At 44.9% G+C, this 12,437-nt stretch overlaps 1 pseudogene; it reads right to left on the bottom strand.

Annotated features, from left to right (window-relative positions):
- Window positions 1-2,154: 2,154 nt before the first annotated feature.
- LOC147899669 (uncharacterized) lies at window positions 2,155-8,013 on the bottom strand (annotated as a pseudogene).
- Window positions 8,014-12,437: the final 4,424 nt, after the last annotated feature.

The raw sequence follows: 12,437 nt of genomic DNA, 5'->3' as shown, positions 1-12,437 counted from the left end.
GATTTTGGTGTGTTATGAGTGTCGTTGAATGCCGCCTGCATGCAATGCTACAATGCTCCAACACTGGATTCACCAACTTTGCCTATGCCAATGATCCAACGTTGTTGTTATGTACTCCAACACTACGATTCTCGTCCCCCCCCCAATCTGTGTTATGGATCAATGCTATGACTCCCCCACCTGAATTTGCACTGCGAACAATGCTATGGCTCCCCCCCCCCACCCCCGACCGATTTGTGCTATGGATCAATGCAACGACCCCCCCGTCCCCCTGGCATCTGCTTGGTCCCCGCGCTTGTGTAAGGCTCGAATATGTACCCCCATACAGCCAGTCAAATAACACATGTTTCCCATCCTAAGAAGCATCAAAAGACCAAGAGGCAAACCCAAAAAAGCAACAACCTCAGAAGCGGGAGCGACCAAAGTTTTCAAGGTCAACATCATAATAAGGGTGGGCGGTGCAAACATCGACATTGTTGTGCTCAATGTTGTGGACAGATTCTTGCATGAGGCATGCCATGCTGGCCTTTGTTCTTAGGAGAGGGGGGGAACACTGTTTCACCTCCATTTACAGATGGTTTGCCACATAACCGCACGTAGCATCCAAGGTGTCAACAAACTCATCCAAAGGTACATAGGTTGGGACAAGAGACGGCCAATTGGGGGGGTGATTATATGCAAGAGCTTGACGCAAAAGCACTTACACACCTTCCACAAAGTGCTTGGGTACTGCATGAAGGACTACGGTAAACCTCACTTCCGAACCACTTACAAAAACATTGAACCAGAGGACATGAACATCGGCATGGATATGTATGCACAATACGGTGCAGAGGACGTTCGGAGTCGTGTTTGCTTGACAAGCTCAAACATATTTGAACAAGTGTTCATGTATTCGAAGTACAAGATGGGCTCCCGATTGATTGCAATACTCGACAGGTGCATCGTTCGCATACTTCACACCGGGAAGTACTACCCCTCTGCTTCATGGGTGACCCTGTACCAAGGACGAGGCATGGACCACTCCCGTACATAATCCTTGTGGTGCACCATGGTGACACCCACGACGGTCACACTTTCAAATGTGGGCAGTATTTTCTTTGCTTCTAACATCCCCACCACACGGCCACAATTGGACTAGCACTTGCGAGGTACCTGGCGGGCTGCTCCTCATTACTTTGACATCAATCCAACCAGATCCCTTGTTGCTACGCGCATCGCCTCACCTATCGATGTTCCTAGTCCTATCAGCTCCAATGATGCTAGTCCGATGCTAGAGGTCGCAGTAGACACTCCAAACTCCAACGTCGATATCCCTTCTGAGTGCCCACGCAGCCCTGATCGTCGTACAGGCAAAAGGCCACCGTGCTATAGACTCCAACGATAGCAACGACGACACACCACCCCAAATTTGCTATTTTATACCTTTGATGTCTTGTGCGACGAAGGGGATCCATATTGCGTAGCGACACTAGCTTGCATTGTGCTACTTTCCATTTTTGTTTTCTGTAATGCACAAGCATCATCTCCCCCCCCCCCCCCCCCCAAAAAAAAACTTTCAAAAAAGCAAAATTGATTTTTTGGCATGTGAATTTTCTATGCACAAAATAAAAAATACCGGTGTCTTTGGTCTTGCGATCGGATCACGTGTCAACCCGCTACAATTTTTTGAGGATAATGTACCCATAATGTAATAAGCACTTAGGTAGAAGCAGATAGGTATATAGAAAACCAAAATTAGCACTTAGGTATTGGCTCAAGCAGATATCTTAACAAATTAAAACAGGGCCTTGATGCGAGATGCAAAATTGGGCACTAGAAAGAGGTGATAACAAAATTGGGCTCGGGGCTCTTGGCCAGGTCCTCGAAGCCCTTGGCGAGCTGCACCTCGTCCAAGCTCATTTGGAACGAGCCATCGCTTGCTTGGGCCATGGTTTGTAGGATGTGCTTGAAACGGTCATTGCCCAACATGATGGTGTACACCACCAGCCTCGCGTCCTATTGCTTCATCCACCCCACTAAGTACACAGGATCCACACCGCTATTGTTGCCCCCATCGCTCAAAAACACCACCACCAGGCTCTTGTTCACCATCTCCGCACCTCGCACAGATTCTGTGACCCCTTCTTGGCACAGGAGGATGCTAGAGCTTCTCTATGCAATAAGACCTCCCTGTGCCAGTTGAAGATCCCTGTGCCAAATGCTCGTCAGACCTGCAGACGTGGCCACCAAGGCTTGTTCTGCTTCTTCACATGGGTCCATAAATCGGATGTAATGCCAGTATGCCTCACGGGTCAACTCATCCAGGAGCACATCCCTACCCAGCCCAGAGCATTTTGAGCTGGTTGTCATGTGCCTAGCTCCATTGAACAACTTCTTTGTGCAACACCCTCCAGTTTCACCTGGACATGGCACCAAATGAGTATGTCCTCTTGTCCTGCTTGTGATTACTACTGTCAGCTTCCTTTTGGGCATGGAGGTTTACATAAGATGGTGCATGGCAACATGACTAAGATGAAGTTTGTGTCTGAAGAAAAGATATCGACATACAAGATCGGACATATGCGCGCAGAGTCCAACAAGGCTGAGATGTGCATGATGCACTGCAAGGCCATTCCTCACATCATAGAAATGCATTGCATTCTTGTTGGTATGAGGGCCACCATGGCACCTTTCCAATGGAGGGATCATTATGCAGCAGGCTTTACGTTGTTATGGTTGCGCTGACACATATTCATAGTCGAAATTCCCCCTTTTGCTATGGAAGCTGCGTGTCTGTTTGCACATGGCACACCCCTGACCCCCTACATATAGCACTGCATAGGGCAGAATTTTTCATGGCAGGCATGCCTTTCATGGTCACTGCACTCCAAGGGAAACACACAATCATTGTTGCAAGAGGGTAGTGCACACTTCATGCCACATATGTGCTATTGAGAATTGCAACGATGGTCACCTTCATGGTCAACCCTTAAGGAGCAAGTCTTAGTGCAGTTGGATGCCTTTGCAGAGAGTACACAAGGTTTGCCGCAGGTGTGCTTCCGGCGCTTGCAATCGTCGGTTCCATCATGCCTAGCGGGGTCATTGCATGCGAGTACCATCCAGCCATGATCAAGCTGGTCAAACATCTGCTCTTTATATTCCTCAACACAAAAGGTGCATTCTTCTCTGCAATTGTGGCTTCCTAGGCAAGAGTGATCAGAGGTATGCCCTTTCTCTAGGATGCATTTCAAAAAGCAGCTCTGGCATTTGCAAGAACAGAGGACAAGCTTGTTTTTCATCTCAGATAGTCAGGCAAGTATTTCCAGCTGTAGCTTCTGGAGATCACTATCTTCTGGAAAATCTTAAGTATTGACTTGTAACCATGCAAGCACCCTATTTCTCCTCATCTCAACCACACCAGCTAGGAAGTTTACATATGATGATAACCAACTCTCATCAGTTCCTTTGTGTTGGACAACTCTGGCAAAGGCCTCCTTCAAGGGGCTCAGGATAACTCCCACGGCCTCATTCGATTCTGCCGCAAGCTCCAAACCCACATCCGTAATTGTCAGAGTGTGACCTGCTACATGTATGGGCTCATCTTTCAACTCCTCCTGACTATCAAAGTTCACAAGAGGCATTCCATCCAAGCAATTGCCAAGCCTAAGAGCACTTTCTAGATGCACTCTGATCCATGGCTATTCGCTTTGAATCTACAGGAGCCCAATCTCTTGCACTTATTTGGGCAACCACCAGCTTCAAGTCCAGCATAAAGCTGCGGCCAGTATTGTGTGTGGGAAATAGTTTTTCAATTGTTTCTCCAATGTCAGAAATGCAGTCATGAAACTCAGGGCATTGGAAGGGGGGCATTGCTGCAATCTCTACCTCCCCCCCATACATAGTGGTAAGAAAGTTCTCCTTGGACTTGTTGCATATCTGGTGGATCTTTTCACAGAACTCATCCTTGAGATCCTCCACATCCGAAGCATCAACATCCTTGATGGACATATAGAACAAGCCCTTGAATAGCTTCACATCAGCCTTCACCAACCTCACAACATCCTGAAACCATTCTGTCTCTTTATCTAGATGAAAATCCTGTGCACACACAATAGATAGACATGAAGACATGAGGAAAGGATATGCACTTCAAAAAGGGGAAATCAATTGTTTTTCAGTGCCTTAGAAGTGAATCCTTGTCAAAGTGTGCACAGTAACTCCTTGTTACAGTGTGCACAACAGTAATCAGACCACGGAAGAAAGCAAGGGAATGGAGCAAGCTACCTTCTTGTTGAATATGGTCACATTGCTGATAGCAGCATTCAAGATGGAAAGGAGCATGTCCTCCTGCTCACGTCGCTCAAAACTTCCCAGACCCTCAAAATATAGCAACGCATACATGCAATCGGGTACACAGATGGCAGTCATCCACACCCCATATGTGCACCTTCCTCCTGCTACATCCAGCAAAGAACCAGCCAAGTGATTAAAAAGGTAAGACTTTCTACTGCTTTGCTTGCACATGGAGGATATCACTTTAAAACACCATTTCCAATCAGCAAGAACTAGGTCTTTGCTGGGAACAAAATCCATCCACACAAGCTCTTTGCTTCCTGCAAACTATGATAGCTGAATTTCAATGCCTGTCCAGTCCATACGCTAAAAAGGCTCGTCAAGGCAGAAGGCCTTGAGTGAACTAAGGCCCCCATCATACATGGCCATGAACCTTGAGGCCTCATCATACACCACCCAATCAAAACCCCTCTTATATTGCCTAATAGGATTTCTCCCAATTAGAGACACTCCCAGCCTTGAGCACAGATAAATATGCAAGTCTGACTTATCTTTAGCTACCACAAACTGTAACACTTGTCCTCCCTTGAGTAGCACTACCTTGCTGAGAACCTCCTGGCTTGGGTCAAGAACCGCTAACTCCAATGGCTTGTTGCAGGAAGGAACCACTGCAAGACTTGATGTTTGGCCATTCATTAGTTGGTCCAAGTCTCTCTTATCTGCTATCAACTCAACAGCAGTCCATGTGACCATTTCTCTTCAATGTCATAGTTTAGAGTCATCTTGGTAGATGATGAACTACCCCATGGGATCCATGTAGAAAAATCAGAGAAACCTTTATTTGAGAAGCCTTTCAATCTCGCTCTCAACACCTGCTGCTTCATTGCTTGTAGCAAGCTGGAAAAATCCTTTTCCATTTCATTCTTGACAGCTGTAGCCTCGTCCCTGAGCGATCTCTCCATCTTGCTACCAATGACTGCGCGTATTCTTTTCAAAGTTAGCTTTAGACCATGTCTTCACATCCGAGGTTAGAAGAGTTGTGATGAACTTCTCACTCAATGTAAGTTTAGCACCAAGCTTTTTCACTAAATAAATGGCTGCCATCACTTGTTTCTCCAAGGACGGAGGCAATTTTTTATCCAAGAGCCCATTCATCCACAATTTCATACCAAGACGCTTTTCAGTGCCACTTTGCTTCATGCAAACGGACCCTAAAAAGGGGCATCTACACTTTTCCTTCAAGTTTCGCATGCTATTAATACCCAGCAAGAACTAGGTCTTTCCTCGGAACAAACTCCATCCACACAAGCTCTTTGCTTCCTGCAAAGTGTGATAGCTGAATTTCAATGCCTGTCCAGTCCATACGCTGAAAAGACTCGTTAAGGCGGAAAGCTTGAGTGAACTAAGGTCCCGATCATACATGGCCATGAACCTTGAGGCCTCATCATGCACCACCAAATTAAAACCCCTCTTATATTGCCTCATAGGATTTCTCCCAATTAGAGAAACTCTTAGCCTTGGGCACAGATAAATATACAAGTCTGACTTATCTTTAGCTACCATAGCTTGGGTCAAGAACCGCTAACTCCAATGGCTTGCTGGGAAGGAACCACTGCATGACTAATGAGTGCGCGTATGTCTTCCTTTACCATGGTTCTTATCACATCCAACAGTCCATCACATATGGTGCTGTACAAGGCCCCGGCTGCAAACATGATCTTATTGTGCATAGATGCAGATGATGGATCTGAGGGGGGGTTCATGAGGTGCTCTATTATCAAGGAAAAGCCTTCATCTTTGTTGTCCTTTTCAAAGTTAGCTTTAGACCATGTCTTCACATCTGAGGTTAGAAGAGTTGTGACGAACTTCTCACTCAATGTAAGTTTAGCACCAAGCTTCTTCACTAAATAGCTAGCTGCCATCACTTGTTTCTCCAAGGACAGAGGCAATTTTTATCCAAGAGCCCATCCATCCACAATTTAATACCAAGACCCTTTTCAGTGCCCTTTTGCTTGCTTGTAGAAAGCTGGAAAAATCGTTTTCCATTTCATTCTTGCCCGCTGTAGCCTCATCCCTGAGCGATCTCTCCATCTTGCTACCAATGAGTGTGCGTATGTCTTGCTTTACCATGGTTCTTATCACATCCAACAGTGCATCACATACGGTGCTGAACAAGGCCCAGGCTGCAGACATGATCTTATTGTGCATAGATGTAGATGATGGATTTGAGGAGGGGTTCATGAGGTGCTCTATTATCAAGGAAAAGCCTTCATCTTTGATGTCCTTTTCAAAGCTAGCTTTAGACGATGTCTTCACATCTGAGGTTAGAAGAGTTGTGACGAAATTCTCACTCAATGTAAGTTTAGCACCAAGCTTTTTCACTAAATAGTTGGCTGCCATCACTTCTTTCTCCAAGGACGGTTCTCCAAGGACGGAGGCAATTTTTTATCCAAGAGCCCATCCATCCACAATTTCATACCAAGACCCTTTTCATTGCCACTTTGCTTTATGCAAATGGACCCTAAAAAGGGGAATCTAGGGTTTTCCTTCAGGTTTTGCATGCTATTGTTACCCAGCAAGAACTAGGTCTTTGCTGGGAACAAACTCCATCCACACAAGCTCTTTGCTTTCTGCAAAGTGTGATAGCTGAATTTCAATGTCTGTCCAGTCCATACGCTGAAAAGACTCGTCAAGGCGGAAGGCCTTGAGTGAACTAAGGCCCCGATCATACATGGCCATGAACCTTGAGGCCTCATCATACACCACCAAATCAAAACCCCTCTTATATTGCCTTATAGGATTTCTCCCAATTAGAGAAACTCCCAGCCTTGGGCATAGATAAATATGCAAGTCTGACTTATCTTTAGCTACCACAAACTGTAACAGTTGTCCTCCCTTGAGTGGCACTACCTTGCTGAGCACGTCCTGGCTTGGGTCAAGAACCACTAACTCCAATGGATTGCTATAGGAAGGAACCAATGCATGACTTGATGTTTGGCCATTAATTAGTTGTTCCAAGTCTCTCTTATCTACTATCAACTCAACAGCTGTCCATGTGACCATTTCTTTTTGAATCTCTTCAATGTCATAGTTTAGAGTCATCTTGGTAGATGATGAACTACCCCATGGGATCCATGTAGAAAAGACGGAGAAACCTTTATTCGAGAAGCCTTTCCATCTCGCTCTCAACACCTGCTGCTTCATTGCTTGTAGCAAGCTGGAAAAATCCTTTTCCATTTCATTCTTGATAGTTGTAGCCTCGTCCTTGAAAGATCTCTCCATCTTGCTCCCGATGACTGCGCGTATGTCTTGCTTTACCATGGTTCTTATCACATCCAACAATCCATCACATACGGTGCTGTACAAGGCCCAGGCTGCGGACATGAACTTATTGTGCATAGATGCAGATGATGGATCTGAGGGGGGGTTCATGAGGTGCTCTATTATCAAGGAAAAGCCTTCATCTTTGATGTCCTTTTCAAAGTTAGCTTTAGACCATGTCTTCACATCCGAGGTTAGAAAAGTTGTGATGAACTTCTCACTCAATGTAAGTTTAGTACCAAGCTTTTTCACTAAATAGCTGGCTGCCATCACTTGTTTCTCCAAGGATGGATGCAATTTTTTATCCAAGAGCCCATCCATCCACAATTTCATACCAAGACCCTTTTCAGTGCCACTTTGCTTTATGCCAACGGACCCTAAAAAGGGGCATCTAGGCTTTTCCTTCAAGTTTCGCATGCTATTGTTACCCAGCAAGAACTAGGTCTTTGCTCGGAAAAAACTCCATCCTCACAAGCTCCTCTTTGCTTTTTGCAAACTGTGATAGCTGAATTTCAATGCCTGTCCAGTCCATACGCTGAAAAGACTCGTCAAGGCGGAAGGCCTTGAGTGAACTAAGGCCCCGATCATACATGGCCATGAACCTTGAGGCCTCATCATACACCACCAAATCAAAACCCCTCTTATATTGCCTCATAGGATTTCTCCCAATTAGAGAAACTCCCAGCCTTGGGCACAGATAGATATGCAAGTGTGACTTATCTTTAGCTACCACAAACTTGAGTAGCACTACCTTGCTGAGAGCCTCCAAGCTTGGGTCAAGAACCGTTAACTCTAGTGGCTTGCTGCAGGAAGGAACCACTGCATGACTTGATGTTTGGCCATTCATTAGTTGGTCCAAGTCTCTCTTATATGCTATCAACTCAACAGCTGTCCATGTGACCATTTCTTTTTGAATCTCATCAATGTCATAGTTTAGAGCCATCTTGGTAAATGATGAACTACCCCATGGGATCCATGTAGAAAAATCAGAGAAACCTTTATTCGAGAAGCCTTTCAATCTCGCTCTCAACACCTGCTGCTTCATTGCTTGTAGCAAGCTGGAAAAACCCTTTTCCATTTCATTCTTGACAGTTGTAGCCTCGTCCCTGAGCGATCTCTCCATCTTGCTACCAATGAGTGCGCATATGTCTTGCTTTACCATGGTTCTGATCAGATCCAATAGTCCATCACATACGGTGCTGTACAAGGCCCAGGCTGCATACAAGATCTTATTGTGCATAGATGCAGATGATGGATCTGAGGAGGGGTTCACGAGGTGCTCTATGATCAAGGAAAAGCCTTCATCTTTGATGTCATTTTCAAAGTTAGCTTTAGACCATGTCTTCACATCCGAGGTTAGAAGAGTTGTGACGAACTTCTCACTCATAGCACCCAGCTTTTTCACTAAATAGCTGGCTGCCATCACTTGTTTCTCCAAGGACAGAGGCAATTTTTTATCTAAGAGCCCATCCATCCACAATTTCATACCAAGACCCTTTTCAGTGCCACTTTGCTTCATGCAAACGGACCCTAAAAAGGGGCAGCTAGGCTTTTCCTTCAAGTTCCGCATGCTATTGTTACCCAGCAAGAACTAGGTATTTGCTCAGAACAAACTCCATCCACACAAGCTCTTTGCTTCTTGCAAACTGTGATAGCTGAATTTCAATGGCTGTCCAGTCCATACGGTGAAAATACTCATCAAGGCGAAAGGCCTTGAGTGAACTAAGGCCCTGATCATACATGGCCATGAACCTTGAGGCCTCATCATACACCACCAAATCAAAACCCCTCTTATGTTGCCTTATAGGATTTCTCCCAATTAGAGAAACTCCGAGCCTTGGGCACAGATAAATATGCAAGTCTGACTTATCTTTAGCTACCACAAACTATAAGACTTGTCCTCCCTTGAGTAGCCCTACCTTGCTGAGAACCTCCTGCCTTGGGTCAAGAACCGCTAACTGCAATCGCTTGCTGCAGGAAGGAACCACTGCATGACTTGATGTTTGGCCATTCATTAGTTGGTCCAAGTCTCCCTTATCTGCTATCAACTCAAAAGCTGTCCACGTGACCATTTCTTTTTGACTCTCTTCAATGTTATAGTTTAGAGTCATCTTGGTAGATGATGAACTACCCCATGGGATCCATGTAGAAAAATCGGAGAAACCTTTATTCGAGAAGCCTTTCAATCTCACTCTCAACACCTGCTGCTTCATTACTTGTAGCAAGCTGGAAAAATCCTTTTGCATTTCATTCTTGACAGCTGTAGCCTCGCCCCTGAGCGATCTCTCCATCTTGCTACCAATGAGTGCACATATGTCTTGCTTTACCATGGTTCTTATCACATCTAATAGTCCATCACATACGGTGCTGTACAAGGGCCAGGCTGTAGACATGATCTTATTGTGCATAGATGCAGATGATGGATCTGAGGAGGGGTTCATGAGGTGCTCTATTATCAAGGAAAAGCCTTAATCTTTGATGTCCTTTTCAAAGTTAGCTTGAGACCATGTCTTCACATCCGAGGTTAGAAGTTGTGACGAACTTCTCACTCAATGTAAGTTTAGCACCAAGCTTTTTCACTAAATAGCTGGCTTCCATCACTTGTTTCTCCAAGGACGGAGGCAATTTTTTATCCAAGAGCCCATCCATCCACAATTTCATACCAAGACCCTTTTCAGTGCCACTTTGCTTCATGCAAACGGACCCTAAAAAAGGGCATCTAGGCTTTTCCTTCAAGTTTCACATGCTATTGTTACCATGACCGTGTTCTCCACACCCGTGAAGATAACTGGTTCTGCTCTACCCTCACTAGAGGCTTGGCCAGGCTTTGGACTGAAGTATGCAGTGTACATCACTTCCTTGCTCTGCTCTGTATTTCCACCCGGCATTGCCTTAATTGTGAGCTGCTGCATGAAGCAAATGGGTTTTGCAGTGTTGTTACCAGCAACCAAAAACACATCATAGGAATGACTTCCATGAGGGCTGAGACTCTGCAAGTTAGCACCACTCAACAACAATCTACCATGCTGCATACCAGGTTCACCTGACCAGATGCTACAAAGCTCCTCCTCCAACTTCGAGAGTTCTAGTAATAAACAGGCACCATAGTCACAATCCACCTTGTTGACATTGCAACACGGATCATTTACTTTCAGCTCCTGATCATTTCCATCAATAGCTTCTTTAACAGCAATGTTTAAACCCTCTAAACAATGGTCATTTGCTTTCAGCTATTGTTCATGTACATCACCAGCTCCTTTATCAGATATATTTGGACTATATACTGCGTTGTGAAGCACACTACCTGCACCATTATCACTATCTACCTTGACCGCGGAACAACGACCATTTGCTTTTAGCTCCTGATCATTTCCATCATTAGCTCCTTTGCAGGTAATATTTGGACCATCCAATGCATTACGAAGCACATTTTCTTCCCAGGGACGTCTTTCTAACAAGTAATGTGGCATCACATGCTTGAATACATCTGAATCATACTATTTAAATCATTTTGCTTGGATTTTCTGGCATCTAGACGTTGCTTCCAAGCCTCTTTGGCTTCATTGTACTCTCTCTCCAGATCTTCTTTGCACATGACCCGCAAGAGATTGACAAAATCATCATCTGGCAAGGCAGTGCACTCCACAAAATGAGAGGCGAACAACAAATTCAAGATAGGTTGAGCATCAATGGAATGATAGACTGCTTCTGCTTTGGTGTTGGTGACCACCTTAGCTGGAATGCGCATGCAGACAAGCAGGGCAGTTCTGTGGTGGCCTTGGGAGAGCATAAAGCCCACCGGTTGGTGGTGCTCATGATCACTAGCAGCACTAGCAACTATTTGGGAGGGCATGAGTTCATGGAGGAGCATAGGGATATTGAATCCTGGCAGAAGCTTGAGGTCATCTTCTGATTCCTTGCGGAGAGAGATTCGCAGCCTTTGGGTACTTTGCTTTCGGCTGGGGATGCTCGAGCTGCTGGACTGAGATGTAAGTGAGGGGCTTATGTTTGCACCCTGCACACATGCACACACACAGCTGCAAAGCTCCTTCAGATATCTCACAAAGTTGCAAGCCACATCCTTCCTGCTGGCTTCGTGCCCGACCATCTGTTTGTTCCCAGGCCAATAAAACAAGCAAATTCGATTCTTTTGAGGTGCACATGCAGTGTACAGGCTAGGCTTAAGGGCATCTGAATTCCTGCTTTCCAAAACCCTTTGAGGTAGCAAGCCCTCTTCTTTGAGTAACTGAGTGCATTGAAGCCAAGCTTGGCAAGCTTCCCTTGTTTATCAAGGGTTGCCGATCCTGGCAAGAGCGTGTTACAAAGAGCTGGCATGTAACATTCACTCCCTCTTAACAAACGAGATGTTCTCATCTCGAGAGCAAACTGCAATAGTTCTAAATAAACTTGTTTAATCAAGAAGAGACCCAATCACTGTAAGAAGGGTTCCTTAACAATCCAGTTGTAAGAAAATATGCTTCAACTAAACTGTTAGAGTCTAGTAAGATTACAACTAGCAAAACCTCAATGCTAAAATACTACCAGACCTTCACCATGGTTGTAATTTAAGTTAATAGTATATTGAACTTTAGCATGCACCCAATTATTTTAAAAAAAAACTTGCAAAGATGGAGATGTGGATACACTCACTCAATTTAACAACCATATAGAGCTCAAGACCTTTAGTTTGAGCCTTTATAGGTGCTTTCAAGAAAAGTGAACTACAACTCAATTCAACTTTAATTAGAATTCAGGTCTCCTTCCTTGCATAACCAAAAATCCTATAGACAATTACACACTAATACCAAAAGTACTAGACAGTCTCATGAAACTTCCCATTA

The sequence above is a fragment of the Dipteris shenzhenensis genome, chromosome 8 (assembly GCF_047967505.1).
Source record: "Dipteris shenzhenensis isolate YYH24624 ecotype China chromosome 8, Dip_SZ_1.0, whole genome shotgun sequence".
NCBI classification, from domain to species: Eukaryota; Viridiplantae; Streptophyta; class Polypodiopsida; order Gleicheniales; family Dipteridaceae; genus Dipteris; species Dipteris shenzhenensis.
The sequence above is the reverse complement of the archived record's forward strand: the minus strand, read 5'-3'. Positions and strand labels throughout refer to the sequence as shown.